Source organism: Archocentrus centrarchus, chromosome 12, assembly GCF_007364275.1.
Source record: "Archocentrus centrarchus isolate MPI-CPG fArcCen1 chromosome 12, fArcCen1, whole genome shotgun sequence".
In the NCBI taxonomy this organism is placed as follows: domain Eukaryota; kingdom Metazoa; phylum Chordata; class Actinopteri; order Cichliformes; family Cichlidae; genus Archocentrus; species Archocentrus centrarchus.
Genome location: NC_044357.1, coordinates 8196544 through 8208600, shown reverse-complemented (window position 1 = coordinate 8208600; position 12057 = coordinate 8196544). Strand labels below are relative to the sequence as shown.

Sequence of the window (12057 nt, the reverse complement as noted above, 5' to 3'; positions counted from 1 at the left end):
TGTTCTTGTTATATGTTCTGACATATAACAACAATAATTTGGCTCTTAATTGATTCTTGATTCTAAAGTGTACAATGATTTGGTCCTAAATTGATTCTAAATTCTACATGTATGTACAGCACGTTGGTCAACTGTTGTGTTAAATGTGCTATACAAATAAACTTGACTTGGTTTTTAAGTGGGCTGCAGCAGTCTTGACTTTGGAAATGGCTGTTTTATAGTAATAAATAATTTTATTTTAAAGTGCATTGAAGCTCAGGATGGTGTCCATATTTGGCTTGAAAGTTGTGCCTGATGATATACCTCTTGTGTGTGTGTGTGTGTGTGTGTGTGTGTGTGTGTGTGTGAGAGCAGACGGACAGAGTCCTCGCCTTAATGCAGGCCCGGAACCGGGAAATTTTTAAATACTACAGGTCCTACTAGTTGACGACTGCTGTTGGCCTCTCAGCAATGTAAGATTCTGACATACACGCACAGATTTACTTTCTTGTCTTATGTTTGTATTCATCTTTTTAAATCATGTTTCCAAATTGTCTTCTCGGTCACTGTTTTTCTTTTTTCTTTGCACCTCTGGTGCCACAAGACTTTTTTGGTGCCGTCCTGTGGGATGCCTCCTATGGCACCTTTTTCAAAAGGACCAAAAGTAAGGCTACAAAGTCATCATCATAATTTTAAGAAAATATGTTTTAACATTAATATTTAATATATATTTAATTTTTAATATTTACTGAAAAAATATGGTAAATGTTGAAATTTACTGCGATGCGCTCAGCCGGAGTGAAAGAAAACATTTTTGTGTGTAGAAATCCAATAATAAAATTAAATGGCTAAATGGAAAGACAGCAATCACACACTAATTACAACCCATTAAATTTGTCTTCAGGAGAGGCAGAAAAAATCCAACATGAAGAGGACTGAGACGATTTTTTTTCAGTTTCCTTTGTTGTGTTTTTTGTAAATATATTTTGAATTTTAAATAAATTGCAATTTTAAAAATTCTGCTCTTTCAATTCAATTTTCTTTATATAGGAAGCAAGTACACACATGCCCGCAGTAAGTTGAAACACTATTTTTAGAAGATGACAAAGGTTTATTGGATTGCAGTGTAAGCAGTCGTTCAAAGTGACTGAATACGAGTGTCTGAACATGAAAACAATATAGTTAATGGAGTGTGAATGACAACTATGGAGCCTTTAGGAAATTCGTGCTGAGGATTGCGACACTTGTTCACCACAGTGCTCACCATGTTGACCAAGGGGTGTGTGATATTGACAAAAAATATCAATATTTTCTGTAATTTTTTCAATAACGATAATAAACGATACTTTGCATTATTTAAAAATGTGTTCGTACAAGAAGTTTAAGCTGGTAAAAGAATTACATCAGTGTTTGACACATTAACTTTTTATTTTATTTCACCAGGATAACAAACGGAGATTAAAATCTCTTTTTCAAGAGTGTCCTGGGCATGACAAATGTAAATTGAAAAATGGTCCATTTTTCTGTTCTTTTTTGTTTCAATGACCAAAAGGTACAGACCCTGTGCAATTAGTCTAATTTCAATTTCGATTTTTCTGATAACGAGTGATGATAGGTCTTCAATTCTGCAGGCCAGTTTTCCGAGCCAGACAAACTAGCAAACTCTGCCTTCTCTAGACAAACGTGTTCTGCTATTTTTGTAACAGTCTTTAATGAACTCACTTTCTGTAAAAATAAATGAAAAGGTTTGCCATGTTTAGCCGCCAGCATAGCCACTTCATCGCTTTGACGATGTTTTTATTTGCTGGAACTGCACGCTGAGTTGTAGTCATTGTTTGTCCAGGAGGGCCAAAAATAACAGATTTTTTGACAAAACGCGCTGGCCATAAAAAATCCGAGCTTGGGCCACATTTGACCGGCTGGAGTGCTCCCGCTCCATATCTACTTTTGCCAGTGTCACGAACCGGGCCGCACGGTAATGACAAAATAAAGGGAGATGCACAGAACTACTGAAGAGGAGTGAGTTTTATGGAGCTACAAAATAAAATCATGTTATGCATTTGTTTTTATTCTTACATTATAATCATGTCATGCATTTGCTTTTTATTCTCACATTTTATTTCCTTGAGAAATACTTGAGAAAAAGTATTATGTTTAGGTTAGGCAGGCACAGTATGTTTTGGTGGTATGTGTGTATCAATCACAGATGTTCGAGGTTTCGGCAATGGTCCGTTGGAATGGTGCCCTGAGCAGCTGAGGAGGAGACTAAACTGGGAAATGAGAGGAGACTTTGAGGCCATCCAAGGAACCAGCTGCTGAAATCCATTTTCTTGCACATTTCTTGCTTTGTATATGATGTAACAGAGCTGATAAGCTCTCAGTATATGAGATCTGGACAGACTTAGATAGGAATCAGACTTCGTGCCCTGATTCGGCTTATGTATTAGTGTAGTCATATTTCGCAGTCTGAACCAGATCGATTGATAACCTGTGTGTGAAGTGGCTGATTAAATTCAATAATTATCTCCTTATCCTTGGTGTGAGTGTAATTCCTTTCCAATAAATGAAGACGCCGAAACCTGGAGGAATAAACTGGTGACAGGTTTCTTCACTACCAATTAAAAGTTTTTTTTAATTTTAAATTAAATGAACAGAAACAGAACTTAAACCAATCATGATATGTGTAGTACAATCAGTAGTGTCAGTGAGTTCATGAGTGGGGAAAAATGGTGTATGCAATGTTGTCAAGTGCAAGAAACCAACCAAAAGCCAAAGTAGTGTCTCCAGGAGGAGAGCCCCTCAACAACTAGCCTGTGAGAACTTTTATAGAGCACTGGCACACAATGGGCCCAGGTGTTGTCAGTGTCACTAATTAACAAACGAGCCACTCCAGCCCTCCAACGATTGCAGGAGACCTGCTACACAAGAAGGCCGAAATAAAAGGCAGGGCAGAGTGGATCGTCACAGCCAGCAAATGAGCTGAAGCTACAACCTGTGACCCGGCATACCTGCACAGCAGCAGGATTCCTACTGAAATCAATTTTTTTTTTTTTTTAAATCAAGAACAACCACGTCCAGGCGATCTGTTTCTTAACAGTTCTCATGAGAAATGAGTTTTTTTTTTCTTTTTTTAAATTCCCATTGAGGCTTCTTTTTTCCCTTTTGATTTTATTAAATGTGTTTAACACTTACACTGTAATGAGGAAAAGTTATTAAATTTGAGAAAATTTGCGCTTAATGTAAGAGTTATAAATTCACAAGGGGATGAATGAACGAATGAATTTAAATTATTTTGCTGTGTCAATGAAACCAAAACATAAAGCAGAGTATAGACTGTACCTGAAGCTGCTCTGCTCTTTTTTTTTTTTTTTTTTAAGTGAAGTAGACCGGTATGGCCAACTTTGGTGGCACAGAGCAGGAAAATAATTGGGAATACAATTATACCTATGCTGCAGTTATATAGTATTGAAATATAGCTATTTTTGTGACACAAAATAAACGATGCTTTATGGAAGAATGTATGAGAAAATAAGGCCGTTATTGCGTTTCAAATTCCTATTCCAATAACACAGAGTCCATTATATTTTGAAAGCAAAACTGTATGTTTTCATTCACAGAAAGATGAACATCGTCAAAGAGCTAAAGGAGGCAGCGACAGAGGCACTGGTGAATGAAATTGCACAGTCATCACATCTGCTGCCAAGTTGAGTCATACAATGAATAAAAATGACTATACTTATGTTTTAATTTTATGATAGCTTTAAAGAGGGAAAAGTACCACCGTATGTCAAAAAAGTGATTTATGAGGACAACAAAACATGATTTATGACATGCCATATATCCTATTTCATATGTATGTATATATCATAAACTGACGATGGAATGTTTGTCGGGAATGACCGTAAAAATGCTTTTGTAAAAACACTTATCACGATTAGTTTTTATATAAATAAATGATATACAACGAGAGGTGGGGAGTCTAAAGGCTGTTACAAGCGTACAAACTGCACTGAGTAAAAACGACACAAAATTCCGAATCTTTCAGATGCGAACTTGTTGTGTAACGTATTTACACGGACATGTTGCATTTTTGCAAATAAATCATCCTCATAAAACGCACTGGAAAAAAATGCAGTCAACATCAAGCCATGATGGAAAGAGGTCCTGAATGCTGCACAAAGCTTTATATGCCTAATAACGGTAAGGCACCAAGTGTGAGCTCTGGAAATGCTAAAATTTAAATTTAAATGTGAGAGAGCTTCAAAGCAAACTGCTGGACCTCTTTTTAATGTTCTGATCACAGTAGATTTGATTTGCAAAGGTCTCATTTCATATTTTGTGACAAGGGTCCCCCCGAATGCAAAGCTGTAAAAACAACAACCTACTGCGTTTTTTTAAATTGTCAACATGTGATAAAAATATAAATAGTAGCACAGGACAGGAAAGTGAATATGCAACCTCCATGAACAGTAAATGAGATCAAAAGTTAATTAAAATGGGGAAAAAACTAAAATCCATTTAAATGTTGTTGTCTTGCCAACTATAGGTGACTCGTGCCTGTCAGCAAAACTGAAAGTTAAACTTTGTGACAGTCACACAGAGATCACACAACAATGTGTGATTGATTCAGTAAAGACCCTAAAGATTCAGTTCAGCAAGGTCCACACTTACAGGTGTGTGTCTGTGATCAATATCTCACATACTGTCAAAGTGCATGCAGCTGAATGTGTGCAAGTTCAACAAAAACATGTTAGAGCCCAGCTCATGGCATCACTGTGCACTAAAAAAAAAAAAAAAATCTGGTGGCTCAGTGTAAAAAAGAAAAGACCAAAAAACAAAAACATTTTAACACCCGACAGGATTTCATAAACTGTTAGCAGTAAATATTTCTGAATACCAACCATAAGACAGCAGCACAAAACAAAGTAAAACACAATCAACACCAAATATGTGGAATGATGGTGGCAGATGCAGCAAAAGGCCCATAAAGATGGAACTGTGTCTCTCCATTTCTTTACATATTTTATACTGATTACTAATTACTAAATACTAGGGCTGCAACGATTCATCGATTAACTCGATTAAATCGATTCTAAAAATTTATCGACACAAATTTACTGTGTCGATGCTTCGTTTAAACTCTGCAGCGCTCAGCTGTCTCGGTGTAAGCGGCGCTCCTCACTAGCATTAGCAGCATTTGTGCTGACGTTTTTTTGTGGGTTTATTGGGGGCTGGCAAACCAACATAGAACTGCATTACCGCCACCTACTGGACTGGAGTGTGAATCACTCACGTATACACAAGCACACATTCTAAAAAGCTCTCCGTCGCTGCGATTGATTTCCTTTAACACAGAGTGGATCATCACTAGAGTTGCCACCTGTCTCGTAAAATACAGAACCCCGTATGTTACGGGACTCCGTGGAATACGGCTCCGTAACATGCCGTGTTCCGTACTTTACGGGACGGGTGGCAACTGTCGCTGACATGCATTTCCACGCCTCCACTGCTCTCTGTGTGTCTGTGTGTGTTGTGCTCGCTGAGAATTTCAGCTGCTATTTTTGTCTTTACTTCAGCTGTAGCTACCAGAACTGGTTTGCTAGCGAGCGCGGGCCATTAGCACTAGCGATGGTTCGGTACCGGAAGGCCCGCCCCCCAGGACCGAGGGGCTCCTTCAAAATATTTTTTATACTTTAATCCCTTATTAGTGACTAAATATAGACCTGCAGTAGAAACGTATTTTCGAGAATGCTTGTGAATACAAAGCATTACACCATTACTCACACATGCGCCATGGCTCCCGCAGCCACTAGTTTTTCAAAACACTCATAGCAGGCAGCGGTTTTAACTGCGCAAGCGCAAAGAGGCGAAGCTGTGACGGTGAGCTCAAGTAGTGAAAAAGGAAACGTTTTTCCAGCGTCCAAAACAGCAGCTTTTTCTTTTAGTTACAATCATTAAATCTGTGAAACAGCTGGAGGTCCTTCATCAAGCACCTGATCAGCAAGTGTTAAGGTGAAGAAAAGAGAACTTTGTAGCTGCTCCATTCACCGCTGTTTGTTCACAGGCGAAAAACTGCAGTACGGAAGTTAAAATATGCAGATAAACTGTTAATAAAAAAAAGTATTTCTTATCCGATTACTCGATTAATCGCTGGAATAATCGATAGAATACTCGATTATTAAAATAATCGTTTTATGCAGCCCTACTAAATACCAATTAATATTGTCCCAGGACCTTCACTGAAACCAATCAGTCACATTTTTGTGACATCATCTGACGCTTTGCGAATCGGGGAAAAACTGGAGAAATGCTTGACCTAAAGCTGACCTGAAAAACAGTCAAACTACTGATGAGTCAGTACTGAGGGTTCAGAGATGGGAGAGGCTGCCTCTTAAGTAGGTTTGATAAGAAATTTATCTTTAGGGTTTATGCTAAGAATAAAACTGTACTAACTCATGGTTTTCATCTGTCAAAGAGTCTCTTTAACCTACAACTTTATAAAACTAATCTAGATCTAATGGTGTATTTCTGCTGTCCAAACTGCAACTGAAAAATAGTGAAAAAAATAAACCACTGATTTCTGTGAGCATTTCTGTTTAAAGTGTTTCTGCCAGAAAACTTCTCCCCCTTTTGACTTCTGCAAAGCTATGAGATCATAACAAGCTGATTGGTGCGGAACAAGATTAATTGTGATGTTAATTAATTATGATTAAATACGATGTTGAAACACCAACACAGAGATAAATACACTAAGGCTGCATGTGCGCATGGACAGGTCAGCAGGCCACCACAGGGTAAGTGGAACTCTGTAATAGTTTGATCAGTTTCAGTCCAGCACTCAGAGTCCGTAACTGGAACACTTTGGTTCTCAGTGCCTACATTCAATGTCAGCATGTTTGTCCAAGTCCAACAAAATCTTCTGGACTGCCTTAAATGTGTACCTGCAGTTGTCTGGATGTTCAGTGCTGAGAGTGTAGAGCAAACACCACACCAAAACCTGCAGCCGTCCCCCGAAGACATCTGTACTCTCCAAAACAGCAACAACTCCACCTGATCCAGAGACTGTCTGCTCCTCCAGCAGGTCCTCCATCATTGCTCTGATACAGGACTCCACAGGAGCACTCCTTTATGAAGACAACGATGGAAAGGTGGTTAATTGTTCAACAGTGTCAGACACATTTCAGAGAATATCACTGAAGGAGAAGCTAAACATAAAACACCACGAGCAAAATGAACAGAAATAATACTGCTATCAGCTAATGTACAGTTTGTTAATTAAGCACCACTATCAGACACTAAAGGGTTAAACACACTGGCCCCACATTCTGAGGTTTAGAAATAGCTGCTTGTGTCAGACTTGGTTAAAAATATATTCATATTGTCCATAAATTAGCTCACCTGATAGGTGTTCATGATCAGCGTTGTTTCTTTAAGATAAAGGATGAAGCCTTTAAGGTGTCAGATGAGGATGTCCAGGGTCTGCATAAACACAAACACCACAGCAGCTTTAAAACCTGACCCAGCAGGGTAATTATTACTGAGTTTATATAGTGAACTAACTTTGGTAGTTCCTTTTAGGTACACATTACAGTGTTACTTTCAAAAGTAACCCAATTCACTGGCTATAGTCTCTAAGAATAATCCAGAATGAAAGATCAGTTTCCTGTTTTAGGGCAACAGCTCAGTCATGATGGTCAGAATTTTGACCCATAAGTAGCATAAAAATCCAGTAATATTTGGTCAGGTCAGAAAATGTGTGGACTTGTGTGTCTGTGACTCTGCTGGTGTCTGGACTAAATGAAGCTGCTGTTAGCGTTGGATGCTGTCTGTGCCACCTTTGAAGAACCCATTTTCTACTCTCTTAACACAAACCTCACAACTCCTGTTAAGCTGCCTCACACCTAAAATTAAATGTTACCATTTGAAGTAATTACCTTTAGCTGTCAGGGCCAATGTCTGAGAATCTTTAACAATAATGCACCTTTATTTCCATTTTGATCGTTTTAGCGGTTTTGGTTATCACCGAGTGCAAAAGTTGGCAGCAGAAATTGAATACAAACGCAAAATTATCGTAATCATCATCAATACGCACCCTGTTTTTAAATGTTAAACATGTTTTCTTAAAATGATGATATCTGTGTAGCCTCACTTTTTATCCTTTTGATCAGTGTACCATAAGCTGAATCATACAGATAGGCACTAATGAAGGTTTGTGGATAAACAGGTCCAAGGAAGGTGATGATCCTTACCTCTTATGTTTGTGTGTCAGAGTCCCACAGCACTTAACAGGGAATAGGTGATATAATTCCTAAATATCTGCCGCCTGCCCCTCGCTTGAAAGTAAAGTGCGAGGGCATTGTTGAAAACATGCCCATCTGCTCTCACATTGACACACACACACACACACACACACACACACACACACACACACACACACACACACACACACACACACACACACACGGAGAAAGAACACAGGAGGCATCATCATCATCATCATCACCAAAATGAATTCAATGGACTTTAAAACAATAGATTTTATTACCATCAAACATTAAAATGCTGAAATCTGCACTTTGACTCAGCTCCTTTTGCAAAATTTCTTCAGTTTTTTGGACTGTCTCTGCCATCAACACAGAATACTGGACTGGAGTTAGTAAAGGAACCTGCTTCAGCATTTAGTGACCTCATCAGTCCTTCAGTGTCGATTGACTTAAGCTTTGGCCTGAACTGAAGCATCATTCAGTGCTTCCGTTAGGCTCCAAAAGGTGAGCATGCATTTAAGAGCCTACACTAAGCACTGAGTGTGCCAGTGAGGGTGCTGTCACATCAAGACAATACACACAAACACTACTGTCTGCATCCTGTAAATGCTTGGAAAGGACAGTAGTGAATTTATCTGCCTCTGGCTCTCATCTCATTAATGAGTGTCAGGTGGGTTTTGCAGAAAACACATTTTCATTTTTAGGTACTTCTTAAGATCTGCTTAAACAGCAGTGAATGGGAAATTCTTGTGACTTCAGGAGGTAATAATTTCACATTTCTACAATCATATCATGTGGAAATGCTCACAGATGTAATGAAGCACATGTTTAAGAAGAATATGGTGGTGTTTGCAGAACAAAGTTGATTTCCACTTTTTACATACTTGCATATCTGCTGATGTAGTAGTGATTGTGGTCATATATGGATTTCTATGATGCAATCATTCAGTGTCGGCTACAGAAATATTTTTCTGCAGGTGCTAAGCATTTTACTGAAGGTGCTATGAAGGATCATTTGTTATTTCAGTTCTCAACACACGCAGACACAAGCTATTTTCTTGGGGGTGCTATGACTTTTCCAGGGGTAACTACAGCACCCCCTAGCGCCGCCACTGCAATCATTTAAGATAATACTTTATTTGTCCCACAATGTGGGAAATTTACAGTGCTGCAACAGCAAAGGGGCAGCAGAAAACACAAATACAAGAATAAATAATATATAAAATCTGATAGAAGAATACCACAAAAATCTCTACACACTATACATATTTATATACATTAGTTTTAAAAAATTGGGTTTAGTAGTAATTTAGTAGAGATATGGCCAAAAACATGTATTAGAGGAAGTTTCCCGTTAAATTCAAGTAGCCTCCAGACTCTGGATCGGAACCACATGTGCTCAGTTTGGCTAAGATGGCGCCTCTGGAGCACTTTTGCAATTAAATAATAATTTTGATAAACCGAGCAGGTATTTGAGGTTTAAACATATATGTTATCGCCAAGAAATATCGTAAATGTTTATTTTGGGTCACAGAAACATTTCAAACTTTTTTCTGCGTAGCCACAAGCTGTGCTAACATGGCCTGACCTTGCAGGAAAGGTACAGGTCAAAAGCCCACAAAACAAACTACTTGACGCCAACGCGCCAACCGCTACTAGAAGAATAAATTCTCGAAATGAAAACATAATTACAGCGTAATAATAGTTATTCCTGAAACCAGAAAAACTTACGTTGACAATATCCAGGAACCCCGAGGAGCGCGCGGTTCTTCCCGCCGAACAGAGTCAGAATACCCTGTGGGGCTTTTATAAAGGGCGGTGGGAGACCCCGTGTCCTTGCCGTGATTGGTCAGTCTTGGACTGATTGGATATTGAGCAGGTTCGAAAGAGAACTGTTAATTATCGCTTATTAAGGCTAATAAAATACTTGAAACCATAGGCATAGACGCCGCATTACACGGGGCGGCCCGTTGCTGTGCCACGTCAGCACGTCCGCCATATTGGATGTGGCAGATCTGCGGTGTAAAACAATGCAAGTCAATGGACTGAATTTCATAAAGCGCCTTTCTACAAAGTTATTTAAGTTAATGCTTTCATTCACGCATTCAAATATGCACTAATATACACTGGGAAAATTTAAGGCGCAATAAAATAATTCTGTTTTCAAAATGATAGAATGGCCAAATACGATCAAAAACAATATCATTCGCCAGTCTTACCTGCGAAAGGTAATGTGATCCCATGTTAACTGTAAAATGGTTCAAAATCTGCAGGATCTCTCTCATGTTGCCCGCTTTTGCCACATCCAATATGGCGGCGTCGTTGACGTCAGCGCACAATGCGGCGTCTAGGTATATATGTCTATGCTTTCATAGAAAGAACAGTGTCGTACAGCTCAAATTGTGGACATAAACTGAAGAAAGGCCTGGCTCTTACCTCATAAATACTGTATTCCCCACAAAGCCAAAGAAGTACACTTTAAAATATTACACAACATATATCCGGTGAACTGTGTTATTGATAAATTTACTGATGTTAATGACTCCTGTACTGTTTGTAAAAAACATTCAGAAACAACGTCACATTTATTTTTTAGCTGTGACACATCCAAGACGTTTTGGAGTGACCTTGAATCTCATCTTTTCTGTTTGACCAAAGTTCTGTGTACACTTAGACTCAAGGATATTATCTGCTATTACACTAACTCTGAAAATTGTATTTTTGAAAATATACCTAATTTCATTATATATGCAAAATTTTTTATTCACAAGCAAAAGTTTGCAAATTCAATACCCAACATCACTCATTTTCTTGCAGAACTTAAATACATGATTGAATCCCTCAAATTGATTAATAATAAAAAGAGCATTACATTTCTTTCTAATTACCAGGAATATTTTCCCAAATCCGCTGACTGAGAAAAGATTTGTATTATTGTATTGTCTCTCCTTAAATAGGCATGTTTTCTTGCTTCAACTTATTTTGTCATTCTCATAATGGACTCAATAGAAATTACATATCATTCTTGTTTTTGATGTGCTGCTCTTTAATGCAAAACCTGTTTGCTTTGTATATTCTGGTTCAGTAAAAAAAAAAAAAAAAAATATATATATATATATATATATATATATATATATATATATGCTTGAAACTGATTACAGTCAACTCCTTTAATTGAAATGGTACACTAACAAATTTGAATAATGATGATAGACACATGCATATATGTCAGTTCACTGAACAGATACATAATTCATTATACAGGAAACTGACTGAAACAACACAAAATAAAAGGATCTAATCTCCTGCTTTGATATGCAAAGCAGCATAGTCCAAAATGCATTTCATTATACCAACAAAAACACACAATGTGTTCGACTTAAGTTGGGTTTACACTCTGAAGAAAGATGACCAACATGAAGCAATATCTCTGGGTGCTATCTTGTGACTCAAGGTAGACTGGGCTAAAATTCCCACAGTCAGAAATTTAAGATGACCATCTCACAGTGTAACTTCTCATGCAGCATAAATTATGTGCTGATCTTCTTGTCAGTTGGAAATAAACACATGAAACAAAAAGTTTGAAATTCCATTAAAGACTGTAAGTTATGCCCTTCTGCTGGAAAATGATCAAAGTCCAGGAACACACACAGCACTCAGAATAAAGAATAATGAAAGATTTACTTACATGCAAGGGAGCTTTTACATTTGGTGAGACATAATGCAAAATGGCTTGATAGGGCAGTCTCTTGAGCCTTCTTTTATATGTGAACAAGATAAGGAAAAGGCTCAAGGCCTGAGCAGGCGACCATGT

General features: G+C 38.0%; 1 long non-coding RNA gene across 1 annotated transcript; it reads right to left on the bottom strand.

The window, feature by feature from the left end:
* Positions 1 to 6742: 6742 nt before the first annotated feature.
* On the bottom strand, positions 6743 to 10016 carry LOC115788944 (uncharacterized). The gene is made up of 4 exons (XR_004020653.1): positions 9975 to 10016; positions 8229 to 8354; positions 7378 to 7458; positions 6743 to 7103 (listed from the first exon to the last, which is right to left on the bottom strand). It is a non-coding gene; the product is annotated as an uncharacterized LOC115788944 (long non-coding RNA).
* Positions 10017 to 12057: the final 2041 nt, after the last annotated feature.